We start from the raw sequence: 15,890 nt of genomic DNA, 5'->3' as shown, positions 1-15,890 counted from the left end.
TTTCATCTTTCAGGGACACACTTGTCAGTGAATTGCACAGACAAAAATGATTATTTACCCTAGAAAGTATTTAACATTTACGATTTAATAAAGATGTTCTCTATTTAACATGATTTTTAAGTTTTTATTTATACATGATTTCTTCTAATGAAGATTGTTTACATTATTATTGTCAAATATTTGTACATAGATGACATGTTGATAAAAAAAATGACATATTTTAATTAATATATTTAAATTTTCTGTCGTTCCAAAAATATATTTAAAAATATAATTAATTTGTTGGCCAGCTACGGTTCTGGTAAGTATTTAACATTAAGATAGAGAAAAAAATGAATAATGGAATTTAGAGAAAAGGATGATATGTTTCATTAAAATTCATTATACGATAAATTTATTGATTTTAAAATAATTATTTTAAAATAATTTATGATTAAATAATAATATAAAACTAAAAATAAAAATTAATCTTTAAAACTTATACGTAATAAAAAAAAGAGATAAAAATAAGGGAAAATATTAAAAATGTATTTAAAATAATAAGATATTTATGAATAGTTATTCTTTAATTTTTGACACTCCGAATAACTACCCCCACCCTAGACCCGTCGAAAAGGAAAAGGCTTTAAAAACTTTCATGGGCTTCGGTTTAGACCATGCTAAAAAAAAAAGCGACTCTAATGGCAATCTCATTGAGAAAATGTTTATTTCACGGTATGAATAAGCGATCGATATGTTGAGCAAAAAAATAAAAACTCCTACATAATTTCATTTTTTATCTTGTTTATTTGCATCGGCATATTGTTCCCCACACATAGTTTTGTTTAATATTTAGACAATTATAAATAACATTTTCTTATAAGTTGTAGAAGTACAATAAATAAACCGATTAATACCAAAATAACAGCTCTTTTAAAAAAATACCAAAATAACAAAACTTATGATTGTATAAGAAAATCTTCATCTTTAACTATCCAACTGATATATAGGGTATTCCATTAAAAAAATGATATATAGGGGAGAGGGAGAGAATCAGTCCAAAAATTAATTCGTTCTAGAAAAAGAAGAAAAAAAACTAGAATTGTTTCATTCTAGAAAAGAAAAGGAAAAAAAAAAAGAGAATCATTTTATTCTTGGAAAAAAATCCTTACAATCTATAGCTAGGCAGAATCTTTTTCACGAAGTAGCCGGTAAAAGGCACTGCTGAGCAAAACTAAAAAGATAAAGAAATGAGAATAAATGATAAAGAATTGGAAGTGTGAAATTTAGAGTAAATTAAAGAAAAAGATAATAGGAAAAAATAAAGCACAACAATTTAATGGAAAAAGATAAATCAGATTATGATGATGTTGAGACCTAACATGTCAAAACTACTTATAATGCAATGTAGTAGATTTTCTCTACTTTATTAAATCTTTGTTTCCACTTGCACTTACTGAATTACTCTATCTTTGATTTCCTGCACGAATGGTCTAATTTATTTATCTTTTTCTCCAAATTCCTTTACAGAGATAAAATAACAAATCATATTAAAATTAGAGATGCAAAAATTCCTAGGCAAAATAAAAATCAATCTATTTCTAGTAATGACTTTATTCAAATATTCTTCCTCAATTCTTTAGAGAATAATCATTTTTTAATGAATTACCCTCTAAATATTATATGAATGATCAAGTCATAATAACATATAAGCACATAGAATCATAATAAAAATAGAATAACATTAATTATATAATAACCAGAGAGTTACATTACAAGCGTCTTGGCCTCCAGGCTCTCAACAATGGGGGTTTAGCCTCTAGACTTTACACTTCAAGAGCGAAGAAAGGACTGGATGACTAATATCAAGAAAAGGGAGAATGGCTAAGGAAAAAGGATTTCTTCACTGGAGAATTCTGAGACTCGATGTGTCTTTTCTTTCTACTTCCTACTCCTTTTTATAAGCATGAGGTAATTTACTTTTCACGCTGACTTCGCACTGAACACACATTTGCACGCTAAGTGCGCCCTAAGCTTTTTCTTGTGGGTCTTCTTGCGTTAAGTCTGACCTGCACGCTGAGCGAGACTTCACAATGAGCCTTCTGTCCGCTAAGTGAGAGTTACGCCTTGAACAAGCTGTCTAATTTTTTGAACTCTTCTTCAATGCTTTTTCTTTCACATTTTTCATCAATTTTCCTCTAAAGCACTTTAATTCTTATTCTTTTAACTTTTGTTAATAAAAAATTGAAAATCTTGGTTATTTCATGAAAAATAATAATAAAGTGAAAAAATTATTATCATTATTAGTAAAAAATAACTATTAATTTAACTCAGATTTCACAGTTATTAGTTGCATTTGCCATGTCCATAACAATATTTTATCTTGTGATTTTCATTTTCCCTAAGGAACAAATTGCAAAGAAACATAAAGTTGAACACTAATAACTAATAAGTTTGCGCTGTTGACCAACTAAGGTTCTAGACATTTATCCCTGGCATAATTCTTCTGCACCTCCATCCTTTTCAGCTTTGCTTATCTATCCGATTTGCCCTCAAATGAGAATAACTTTAGCATATTATGCTCCATATATTATAGTGCTGCATAATGCCTCATCGCAATCATTCCAGGCATAAGTACCCCCTCCTAAAGACACTATAGGATTGATGCCATCATATCACAAAATACCAAACTTAAAAACCTTTCTCTCGATTTAGGAGAAAAAATATTGTAAAATTATATATATATTACTTATGGTCCCCGTTCCGATAGTCATATTCTCATTTTTATAATCACATCACAAAGTTATAAATGATAAAATATAGTCCGAAGATGATTGGACAAAAAAAAACATGTGACTCAGAATATCTTTAATAGGAATTTTTTAGTAATATTTTTCAGCTCAAGAATCCCATTTTATTAGATCTTATTATTTTTCTCAAGAATTTTTCATATTGAAGATTGAATTTTAGGAGAAAAACTATCAATAATTTCATTTTTATAAAAAAAGATTATTTTTAAATGTGATTTGAGAAAAAAAAGATTTTATTTGTTTATTTTTTTTCATAAATAAAATCCAAGAATTCAAATTAGATTATACTACTAAGCAAAAATACAAAAATTCTAACATCAAATATAATATGATGAAACTCAAAAAAAAAAATCCAAAAATTCAAAATAGATTTTCCCACTAAATATCCTCTTATACAATCTAATATCTCTATCTAAAAAATTGTTAACGAAAATTCACTTTAGAAGAAATACTTTAACAACTTACAATTAAATATACTTTAAGAACGATCATAGTTACAATTTGTTAATATAATAAAGTTCACTTGAATTTGGTATTTGTCTCTTTTGCTCTGAAGCTGGGAGTTTGTGCAATGACACAAGCTTAATTGTGGACAATTGTGTTTGGTATCCAAGTTGCTTGGTCTCGAGGTTTCAGAGAATTGATATGGGAATAGACTCTTATTCTGGCTGGTTGTTCATCAACTCAATTCTGCTGCAACTTGATCTTTGCTATAAAAATTTTCATCAATGAGGGAGGAGTGTTTTCATGAAATAATGTTGTTTGTTGCAAAGCAAATCAAGTTTAATCTTACCATCGAATATTGATATTTCTTCTGGAGTTTTTTCTCTCATCCCACCTTTTATTTTAAATGTTGTTATGGCTGATTCAGCCTATATATACTTTTCTCATTGTTTTTTAAAATCGTTTCTTTTTAAGTGGGTCTGGCCCTCTTGAGCACCCAAAAAAAAAAAAGTTCACCTGAAGTTTTACTGGTTAATAAATTAACTATTCAACTTTCCAATAATCGTGGGATGTAATTGAATTAATGTTTTTAGTTTTATTTAATGAATAATTAAATTATTAAAAACAATGCTATGTATATATATGTTTGATAATTAAATATTAATTGGTTAAAAATAATTAAATATAAATTTTAATATTAAGTAATAATATTTTATTTATTATTTACCTTCCAGATGGTGGTAATAGAGCAGGAGGAGAGTGAGCATCCAAACGCCAACCCTTTCAATGCCAGCAACGACCCAACCGACGGCTTCCAAACTGCAGTTGACGCCGATCTCGGCAGTGACGGCGAAGGCAGCGGATCCTACTGTCGGGAAGAACAGAATCACGCCGAGAAACAGCAGCAGACGGAGCAAGAGCCAGAACACGTTGTTCCTCGGAGCACCGAATCATCCGAGAATAATGCCAAGATCAATGAAGAAGAATCGAGATTGGTTCGGTTTCGAAATTAAGGGTTTTGTTTTCAGGTCTTTCTGATTGTTGCAGTATTAAGGTTATGTAATGAATTTAATTGGAATGCTATAAAGATTTTTTTTTGCCATGAATAATTACATATGTAGACTAGTTTCTAGTTAGTTGCTGAAATTTATGTAAAAATTTCTAACAAGGTTTCCTAGACTATCAATGATAGGAAACAACAGGATCTTGAAACCTATGGTTCTCACAAACAATCAATAAACAACAATAGATAATGATGTGTACCTTTCTCCATTAGGAAGACTTGTATCTTTCTCCATAGTAACTTCTCTCCGGTGTACTTTGATTTCCTTGAAAGATGAGAGAAATAAGATTTCACTTCCTTTGACCTTTCTTTTCTGTCTCTCTCCGTTCGTGATGGCTATGGGTGAGAAAAGAACACTTTTTGGTCAGGAAGGGGACCTTATTTTACGTTAGTGGGTATTAAGCCCCTTTTATAACCACTACTCCCATCAAGTAGCAGTTAACCTAGAAACTTCTCCTATTAAGCCCAATTACAATTTAGCCCTTAATCGTTAATTATTTATTTATTAGTCCCTATATAAGTCACATGCCTCTCACATGAGACATTAATTCTTACATTCTCCCACTTGCCTCATGTGACATTAATAAACATTATGGACTAAATAAATAAATAGATTAACTAACATAATGCGCATTAAAAATTGACTAAATTGTTCTATACACTGGGTACATCATAATTTCATGATTAAGAATAAGAACTAATTCGAGTCATGGCGGTTGTACATCATCTAATCGACATAGTCCCTTCCATGTACTACAAATTAGTCTTCTCCTTAATATGACCATTAGTTAGGAGTACATAATTGGTCCAACATAATGTCTTCATTCAAGACAAAACCTATTAACATTACTCTAACACAAACATGCATGCAAACATAGAGAGCAGGTAATCAGAAACATATCATAATTGAGCTCAGAGTGTCAGCAAAATTACATAAGGTAAATTACACTTAATGATCATCAATAACAATAATGTACATACTTTCAACATGTTCTATAATGTCTTGGGCAATAATCCCTTATTCAAAGGGTCAACTATCATAAGGTTTGTGCTAATATGTTCTATTGACACTCTTTGTTTCTGAACTTCTTCCTTCACGACAAAGTACCTCAATTTTATATGCTTAGCACCCTTAGAGTACTTGTCGTTCCTACAAAAAATATTGTTACAGAGTTATCACAATACATTTTCAGCGGCCTAGCAATACTGTCGACAATTCCAAGCCCTGAAATAAAGTTCCGCAACCAATTAATCTGAACTGTAGCCTCAAAATATGCTACAAATTCAGCTTTCAGATGCAACAACAACTGATGCATACAAAATAGCTTTCATTTATTTTCGTTCCATATCATTTCTAGGACATTCTGCGAGACTAAATTTGTCTCCCTTCTAAATTAGAATAGGTGATGTTAAACACCTTTCCATCTTAAATCTCTCTAGTACTTTATCGATATATATACTTTATGAGATAAGTCTGACAATCCTTGTGATCTATTATGGAATATTTCTATCCCTATCACATAGCTTACCTCACTCATATCTTTCACTTCAAAGTTTCTAGAGAGAAATTTCTTAGTCTCATGAGGAAGACCAAGATCGTTAGTTGCAAGCAAGATATCACCAATATACAGAATTAGAAAAATAACCTTACTCCCACTGACCTTCAGATACATATACTGATAAACAGTATTTGCCTTAAATTTAAAGGAAACAATGGCATCATTAAACCTCAAATACCATTGGTGAGAAGCTTACTTTAAGACTGTATATTGATTTTTTTAGTTTGCACACTATGTGTTCCTTTCCTTCAACTGAGAACCCCATTGGTTGGTCCATACAAACATTCTCCTCTAAATCTCCATTAAGAAAGGCAGTTTTCACATTCATCTAATGTAGCTCCAAGTCATAATGGGCTACTAATGCTATAATAATCCTGAAAGAATCCTTTCGTGAGACCGGTAACATGTCTCTTTATAATCAATGTCATCTTTCTGAGTAAATTTCTTAGCAACAAGTCTAGCCTTGTAACGTTCAAGGTTGCCATGAGAGTCACGTTTAGTCTTGAAGACCCACTTACAACCAACTCTCTTACAACCCTTTGGTAATCCTACAAGGTCCCAAACTCTACTATGTTCCATGAAATTTATCTCTTCTTTCATGACATTTAACCACTTCTCAGAATTATCACAACTTATAGCTTGTGAAAACAAAACTGGATCATTATCATTAATGCTTAAGTTTGTTTCTGTTTCATGTAGGTATACCACATAATCATTTGAAATAGCTGGTCTCCTTTCTCTTTGAGACCTCTTTAATGCTACTTCTTGTGGTTCTTCCATAATAGGTTCATCATGCATCATGGGTTCATTATTGTGTTGCTCCTCTTCATTAATTTTGTAGCAATAACTGAAGGAGTAATCACCTTACTGTTAGAGGCATAAGCTAAAAGGACTTACACTCTAACTTCTTTAATTTTCATTTCTTGTGGAACTGTACTCCCACTGATTTCATCATTTCCAATGAACCTTGCATTTCCAGTTTTGACAATTCTCATACTATGATTAGAACAATAAAACATATACCCTTTTAACTTTTCTGGATAACCAATGAAATATCCACTGATTGTTCTTGCATCCAATTTTCTTTCTTGCGGATTATAAATCCTTATTTCTGCCTGGCAACCCCAAACATGCAGGTGCCTTATACTAGGTATCCTATTTGTCCACAGTTCAAAAGGTGTCTTTGGAACTACCTTACTAGGAACCCTGTTCAACAACTACATGGCAGTTTTCAAGGTATACATCCACAAGGGTACGGATAAAGTCTAATTGATTAACATACTCCTAACCATATCCATTAAAGTTCTATTTCGCCTTTCTGATACACCATTTTATTGTGGTGTACCGAGAATTGTGTATTGCACACAAATGCACGTTTCTGAACAAGCTTAGCAAATGGACCTGGGTGTTGCCCAGTTTCATCATATCTTCCGTAATACTCATCACCTCTATCATATCTAATAATTTTCACATTTATGTCTAATTGCCTTTTTACTTCATTGTAGTAAATATCTAAGGCATCCATTGCCTAAGAAATCTCGGGCAGTAAGTAGACATAACCGTAACGTGAATAATCGTCAATAATGGTGATAAAGTATCATTCCTTTCCGAAAGAACTAACATCAAAAGGTCCACAAATATCAATATGCACAATTTTAAGAAGCTGAGTGCTTCTTGTAGCTCCTTTCTTTGTATGTTTTGTTTGTTTTCCTTTAATACAACCCACACAAATATTTAGATCCGTAAAATCTAGATAAGGAAGAATTTCATTTTTTTATTAATCTTTCCATCCTTTCTCTAGAAATGTGATCTAAACATTTATGCCACAAGAAAGCAGATTGTTCATTCACTAAACTATGTTTAGTGCCAACATTATGATGCAGAGTTAAAACAGTTTCAGCATACAAACTGTTTATTTCCAATTTATATAAACCATCACAAGAATACCAGTACCAATGAGATGATTATGCTTAAATAAATTGAAACATTCATTACCAAATTAAAAGAGTATCCAGTAACATCAAGTTTAGATAATGAAACTAAATTACTAGATAAACTAGGTACATAAGGAGTTTCCTGTAAATCTAAATGATGTCCAGTGTTGCGTTTTAAACAATAAGTCTCAACTATTTTCACTGGAACTTTCACTTCATTCCCCATGAAAATAAACTTCTCATTTGGGCTTATGGTTTGGATTGTAAGGAATCTCTGCATAATGTTAGAAACATGAGTCATATATCCAGAATTAATCCATCATGTATCATGGAAAACTTTAGTTAAGTTTGATTCAAAACATACACGAGCATTAAGCTCACTTTTCTTTTCGAACCAAGACTTGCACTTTAGGTAATCCTTATGGAAATGTTCGGATTTCCTACAAAATTAACAATTATTTCCCTTTGATACATTCCTTTGGATTTGCAAAGAGTCGTCATTGTTCTTTAATGACCCTTTGCCTTTATCATGCTTCTTCATAATTTTTTTTTTCAAGCTCCTTGGTTTCCTTGGTGGCTTACATAATGAACTGAGTGACTTCCTTGATTCTTAAGCCTTATTTTTTTTTTTGAACTAACATACTGTGCAATCCATGCACATTCCATTTATCTTTCATGATATTATAGTTTATTTAGAACGGGCCAAACTCAGACGGTAATGAGTTTAGAACAAACTGAACAAGAAAGTTCTCATTCACAGCCGTTATATTTCCAAGGTCTTAAGTCTTGCTGCAATGTTTGTCATCTCAATGACATGTTCATACATAGTACATGAACCATCAAACTTCATGGTGGTCAATCATTAATGTCCCAGCAACAGACTTATCAGCTGTTTGAGAGTACTCTCCCATTAATCACATAAACTTTTTAGCATTTTCGATTTTATGGAGAATTGTCTTAATACTGTTTGCAACAGTCATTCTCATCAACATTAGGCTGAGTTTGTTAGATCTTTCCCAAGTTTTATAATGGACTTTCTCTTCATTGCTACTAGCATCATTTTAAAAGTAACAAACTTCTCTTCCAACATGGCAAGATCATGATCCAAAACACTAAGGTGAAATTGGACTTGCTCATTTCAGTCAGAGAAGTTAAGCCCATTAAAATTGGCTCAGATGATACATAAGAATCCAATGAATTCAAAACATGTATTACATAATAAAGTTCACATAAGTGTTTTGAGACATAAAATACATGTCATACATATGATTCATTCAGATAACGGTTAATGTATATTGATGTTCTCCTTTGGGTGATACACCAACACACAACATACAAACATAATGATGCTAATAAAATTTTAACATTATTTGACAATTAAATATGCACCAATTAGTAATATCTATTTCCTTTGGGCATATAAATAAAACTAATGATACACACAAATTGCCTACAATTATATTTATTAATTATAAGAACAACTAATCAACCTTTGGGCGATCCATAAATGCCTTATAACAATGAATTTAAATTACCCATAAACCAATAATCATATAATTTAGCATCCATTATTCTATGAGTAATTGGAATAATCATTAAGTTGGAATTAAATAACCTTACAAATTTGGTCACTTTGGTGACTAACAAATTCAACATACATTTGATTCCAACCAAGTATAATTGAAATAATCATTAATTTGGAATTAAATAACCTTACAAATTTGGCCACTTTGGTGACTAACAAATTCAACATACATTTAATTCCAACCAAATATGTATGGTCTGCACATACTTATTGCTATTAACAATTCATAGTCATTCTATTAATTTCATTCTAGGCCATAAAATAATATTTACATTTATTTGTGTTTTTGTATTCAAACACGTTCAAGCAAATATGTAGCATATACATATATTTACTGCTACCAATAATTTCAAAACATTCACATTAATTTAATTACAGAACATAAATTTTCAATCCTTTAATTACGTTCAACAATAATTTTTTTTTTAAAAAAAAATATAAGTGGGATTGGAAATAGCAAACATAAGGTTGCAAATAGCAATTTCCAAAATTTCTTCCCCTGGCAGCTTTTCAAAGTTAGAATTAACAATAGGAGCGTAGCACTTCCTCCATAACATGAAACTTGTGGTTACCGTAATGGTATATGGCTTTCTCCAAAACGTAATTGGTATTTATTATTATTATTATTATAATATATAATTTTCATCTCTAATTCCAATAAAAGACATGAATTGGAAGTCCAAAGATCACTCTATCTTTCTTTCTCAAAAATTTTATATATCTAGAATTTCATACTTTGCAGCGGAAAATATAATTAACACGAAAGACACGTTATCAAAATATGTAATTGAAAATACATGTAACATAAATTAAAAATCCCTAAATTTCATAATTAGGGTTTATGCATAATTGGGAGAAATTAAATCATTATTGGAGAATCATAAATTTCATAACACATGCTCTCATACCACATGTAAAAATTTCTAACGGGGTTTCCTAGACTATCAATGATAGGAAACAACAGGATCTTGAAACCTATGGTTCTCACAAACAATCAATAAACAACAATAGATAATGATGTGTACCTTTCTCCATTAGGAAGACTTGTATCTTTCTCCATAGGAACTTCTCTCCGATGTACTTTGATTTCCTTGAAAGATGAGAGAAATAAGATTTCACTTCCTTTGATGGCTATGGGTGAGAAAAGAGCACTTTTTGGTCAGGATGGGGACCTTATTTTACGTTAGTGGGTATTAAGCCCCTTTTATAACCACTACTCCCATCAAGTAACAGTTAACCTAGAAACTTCTCCTATTAAGCCCAATTACAATTTAGCCCTTAATCGTTAATTATTTACTTATTAGTTCCTACATAAGTCACATGTCTCTCACATGAGACATTAATTCTTACAATTTATTGAGAATCGAGAATCACAAAAATGTGTAGGAATGATTCCTTATTTAACGAGTCTCAGCTCATGATTTTACAGTTTTCAATATATTTTAATCATCAGTAGAGAGTGTGGTGTGAGTGTGTTAGAGAATGTTAACTAGCATTCTGCACTCCTCTTGTATTATGCATGGCTCATGTGGTCAATTGTGTAAGTGTGCGACTAATTACCTATTATGGATAAAATGTTGGAGCGTCATGGTTATGTGCAGAGAAAAATCTTGTGTTTTGAGACTCAGACACTGGAATTCGCCAAACTATGAAATTAGTGTATACTAATTACCTTGTGCATGAGAAGAGAGTATTGAGTGAGTGCTATTGGTTTATGTGACAGAAAGCATTGGATCAAGCAAATGATGCAAAGGTAGAAGGGAACAAGCTTTTTGGAGATGGGAAGTATGAAGAGCCGTTATCGCAATATGAACTTGCTTTACAAGTAGCACCAAACATGCCTTCATCTGTCAAAATACGTTCAATATGCCATTCAAACAGTGGTGTGTGCTTTCTGAAACTGGTATGGTCTTCTTTATCCTGTTAATGAGATTAGCATTTGTCATCACATTCCTGTGTTATGCTCTTCCACACAGTCTACCAGATGAACTATTAATCTCAAAATGATTTTGCTTGATGGCTTATGCACAGTGATCTTGCTTGGTCCTTGACCTTTCTATGTTTTTGCTTTCATTTCAGAGTTCAGATTTATATGTTGAAATTCGAAGTTGGTTTTGTTTTCTGTTGCATGCTGTTCTTGAAGATGTGAGCATTATTATGACTCAATCATAACCAATTTCACATGTTTTTAAAACAGTTAAATATTTGTCGATGAGCATCAACCAAGTTTCTTGTAGAGTTCAAATTTAATTTGCCAAAATTAGCTTTGTTATATACATATTTTTTATTCCCTAATGTAATAAATCTGACCAAAACCTGATCCCATTCTGCTTCAATCAAGAGGGACTCTGTTATAGCAAACTAAGAATTGAAGCTAGATAATTTATCTTGTGTTCTTACCTCTGTTTCAATTTTTAACAATGTATGTGGACATCTTGACCATTTTTATCCCATATAAAGCTACTATGGGATCTTGCATTTTTTTTTATGTTGACATCATTTTTGTGCCCCATTTGTTATGTTTACTTGCTGTTCTTTAACATGTGTTAAGTATGCCACAGGGAAAATATGATAACACAAATAAAGAATGCACAAAAGCATTAGAACTGAACCCTGTGTACGTTAAAGCTTTGGTAAGAAGAGGAGAAGCTCATGAAAGCTTGAGCATTTTGAAGAGGCCATTGCTGGTGAGTTCAAATTTTATAATAGGGTGGAGGGTAATTATACCAACTACCTGAGGTTTGCACTTATCACATTTGGCACTGTTCATCCCTTACGTTAGGATTCCTACTATATTGCTCTTTGTAATTAACAAAGTAAGGGAGGTGTAATTTCTCAAATAAGAAATGTGCCAAGTGTAATGAGTACTCACCTAAGGGAGCTTATTGTAATTATCCCTTTATTTTGGTCCTTAATGTACTAGTGCACGACTGTGTATTTAGCACACTAATAGCTTTCTGATTCTTACTAACTTCCATCTTCATTCATTCTTGCCACTTTTTTCAAAAATAGTTGGCAGATATGAAAAAGATCTTAGAAATTGTTCCCTCAAATGATCAAGCTAGGAAAACCATTCGGCGACTAGAGCCCCTTTCTGCAGAAAAAACGAGAAAAGATGAAGGAGGAAATGGTTGGTTAGTCTTTTTGTATTTTTCTCTTGTATTTTTAATATTTATAAAAAAAATTGCAGGGTGATGCATAGGCTTGCTTTCATTGCATTCCCTGTATCATTATCATCATTTCTTCTTCTTTTATTTTGTGACTAGTGATATTGAGTATATTTTGATGCAGCAAAACTGAAAGAAATGGGCAATTCTGTCCTGGGTCGCTTTGGGATGAGTGTAGACAACTTTAAATCAGTCAAAGATCCAAACACTGGTTCCTTTTCTGTCTCATTCCAACGCTAATTTATGTAAAGCAAAGTCATAGCTGCAGTAAGCAAGAAAGAGGTGGTATAAAGTGATACAGGTTTGAGACTTCATTGTGCATGCAAGTTATTTGAAAATTTTGAATGTTAGTTATGTATGAGAACTAGGGCATGTAATTTTATTTCCTTCAAAAGGGCACTTGTTAATTGATTCATCATGTGAAGGGGATTGATAAAGAGTTGGTCATTATAACAATTTCTTTTAACATTTAAACCGCATTAAGGCTTCAGAACACATGACAATTGTTTCGATCTTTGAAAAAATATATAGTTTAACCGTTTGCATAATTTCATTGACTTTTGAGAAATACTAGCAAGACCTTTCACAATCTTTTTAACACTATTGTTGAATGAAATTCTAGCTAGGCTCAGCAATAAAGAGTGGGCCCAGGTTATCTAGTGAGACCAGTGTGAGATATCACTTAATAATGGATGTAGTGTTGAAAAGAGTGTGTCAAAATGTGTTGTTAGTGTTCCCCTTGGCTTGTAATGTTCTCTAGTTTAGCTGCTATTTTTTCCTTGATGCTGAAGGGTGCACTTGTTTGAGGAGTTGGATGTTATAAAGTTGAAAAAGTTACTTCACACTTGTTTGGTACATGTACAACATGAATGTGACATGAAAAAATAAATTGCAACTCATTTGCACACCACCCTCCCATTTTCCGTCACTCTTATAGCATAAAAATGCGTTGATTACAAATATACCCTGTTTGCCAAGCATTAGCTGAAATAAAGACATTTTTTTAATCCTCATAAAAATCAAAACTTTTTCATGTCATTTTATTTTCACCCTCTTCAATTTTTCATCTCCTCAAACCAGTACACTCTGAATATTATTTGCATCACTACATTACAATGTCACTGACCAAACCAGTCAAGTACTTCATATCATATAGCTTTTAAGATAATTAATGGGTCTATTTCACTGTCATTTTGCTTGTTTTCTAGGTAATGTTGGAATTCTGAGCTAATGAAGTACTAAGGGAGTTGAGCATTGTTGGACGGACGTCAGGGTGTATTAATTTGGAAGTGCACCTCATAAAGTTGATTGGAATTTGTAAACTTCGATGGGTCACACACTGCTGTTTTTTTTATCATCGGGTCATTTTGCACCAGTTTCACTACCGAATATGATTCACATTTTAGCAATTTTTAATGTAATCACGGAATCCATAAAAATATTGGCTGGTACTTCGATGTTTACAAGTTTTGGAGCAATACATGATATGCGATTGTTAACACTTGGAGCATTTATAATTATTTTTGTTTTTCTGGTTGTGTTGCTATCATATGTGGAATTGATCTTAGCAAACTAAAGTAGTACAAATTACAAAAACTATTTCTTTACACTGGTTATTCACGGAAGTAGAGTAGCAGAGCTGTGTGCTCTAAAGTTGCTGTACCACCCCTCAATTAATTCAGAAGAATCTGGTTGTCTGATTTTATGCTGTGGACCGGTGAAGGTGTGTTTACTGTTTTAGGCTCAAAGCAACCTTTATATTTGTTAGATGTACCTGTTATGTATTCATCTCAATCATCATGTGTTTTAATTTTAAAGTTCACTTTCTATTCATTATTTCATGCAATAGGAAGGCTTTTGCTTTGGAAGTGAGGTACAAATATGAATCCGAAAAATGAAAACTATTCTTCCATACCAAAGACTAACACTATTTCTTAAAGGGTATCAAATTTCAAAGGAAAGTATGATTGTGTCTCAAGAGAGTGATCTTATTCTTCCTCGGTTTTGATTCATAAACGGCCGAAAGCACCACAAAGATCGAATATCATCATATCGCATTCTCAATAAAATACTGCAAAGAGCCAAAGATATATTTTTTTTGGTGTATGCAAAGAGCTAAAGATTAAAAGAATGTAAGAAATCTGTTGTCTTTTTGCATGTCTTTCTTTTTTAAATGGTTCATGGGTACAAATCTACTGGGTGAATTTCATCAAAATCGTAACTATAATTTATTTGTGGGTTTGAGGTTTGGTTTCTAAAAGAGGAAAGTTTTGTATAATTATTCATTTTTGTATTAATTATTACCTTCTTGCATAAATAGAAGATTTTTTTCAGATTTTTTTCTCTTTTAATAAGATTTCTTTTCAAGTTATGTACATGGATTTTTTTTACTAGAATATCATTAATTACTTTAAATAAATGTTATGAACTAAGAAGATAAATATAATTTTTTTTATAAGGATTAAATCAGAAGACTAGCACATATTATTTAATTAGGTAGAAAGTAATTGAGTGAAAAGAAAAAATGATAAGTTTCAATAATTTTAAGATTGATTTTGGAAAAATAATATAAATTATTAAAAAATTTAATATTGTTAACTAAATAAATTAATTTTTTTAAATGGTGTAGATTGATTAAAAGAATTTTATATTTAGGCATAGAGATAGTAAATAGTTATTTGTCCAACAAATAATAATACCTGGAGGGGGGAAAAGAAAATACAAAGGTTAGGTTTGGATAAGTCTATATATGCTTGCATTGGTTTCGATAAATTTGAAAGCAAGGAAAAGAATAGATAGTGTGCCAAAGCAGTGGTGTTCTTGTGCCTTCATTGACCATTGTCATTGGTGTTATTAGCCTTCCCTTTGCCTTTTAAGGAGCCTTTCTATTTCTTTTAATTGAGACAAACCATTTCGTTTTTCTTTGTCTTAAAAGTCGTTTATCTATCCATATTCACTCAACCTCGCTTTTATGCCATGTTGATCCCAATTCTCACTCCTAGCGGTAACAACGTTGTTGTCACATCAAACTAAGGCCAACAATAGTCCCCTACTAAGTTAACCCACCAAATTTTAACTATTGGAGACGACAACAAAATCTTATTGATGATATTTGCTAGTAAGAGGTTTCTTCCGATCATAATAAAAGTCAATAGCACAAAAATAAAGGTGTTAGCATGGAAAATTGGTGCCTCAAAGGTAAGTCAAGTTTGTTTGAAATAACACCTCCAATGACAAATTAGGACCATTGCCTCCAAGAAAAACAAAAAATAGAAGCACACAGGTAAAGTAACTAGATCAAATATCAAAAGTTCTTTGATTAATTAAGCATCGTGCTCCATAACTACTG

At 31.7% G+C, this 15,890-nt stretch overlaps 1 pseudogene; it reads left to right on the top strand.

Annotated features, from left to right (window-relative positions):
- Nucleotides 1–3,886: 3,886 nt before the first annotated feature.
- LOC114377642 lies at nt 3,887–14,079 on the top strand (annotated as a pseudogene).
- Nucleotides 14,080–15,890: the final 1,811 nt, after the last annotated feature.

Source organism: Glycine soja, chromosome 11 (genome assembly GCF_004193775.1).
Source record: "Glycine soja cultivar W05 chromosome 11, ASM419377v2, whole genome shotgun sequence".
Taxonomy (NCBI): domain Eukaryota; kingdom Viridiplantae; phylum Streptophyta; class Magnoliopsida; order Fabales; family Fabaceae; genus Glycine; species Glycine soja.
This window is presented reverse-complemented; position numbering and strand designations above follow the sequence as displayed.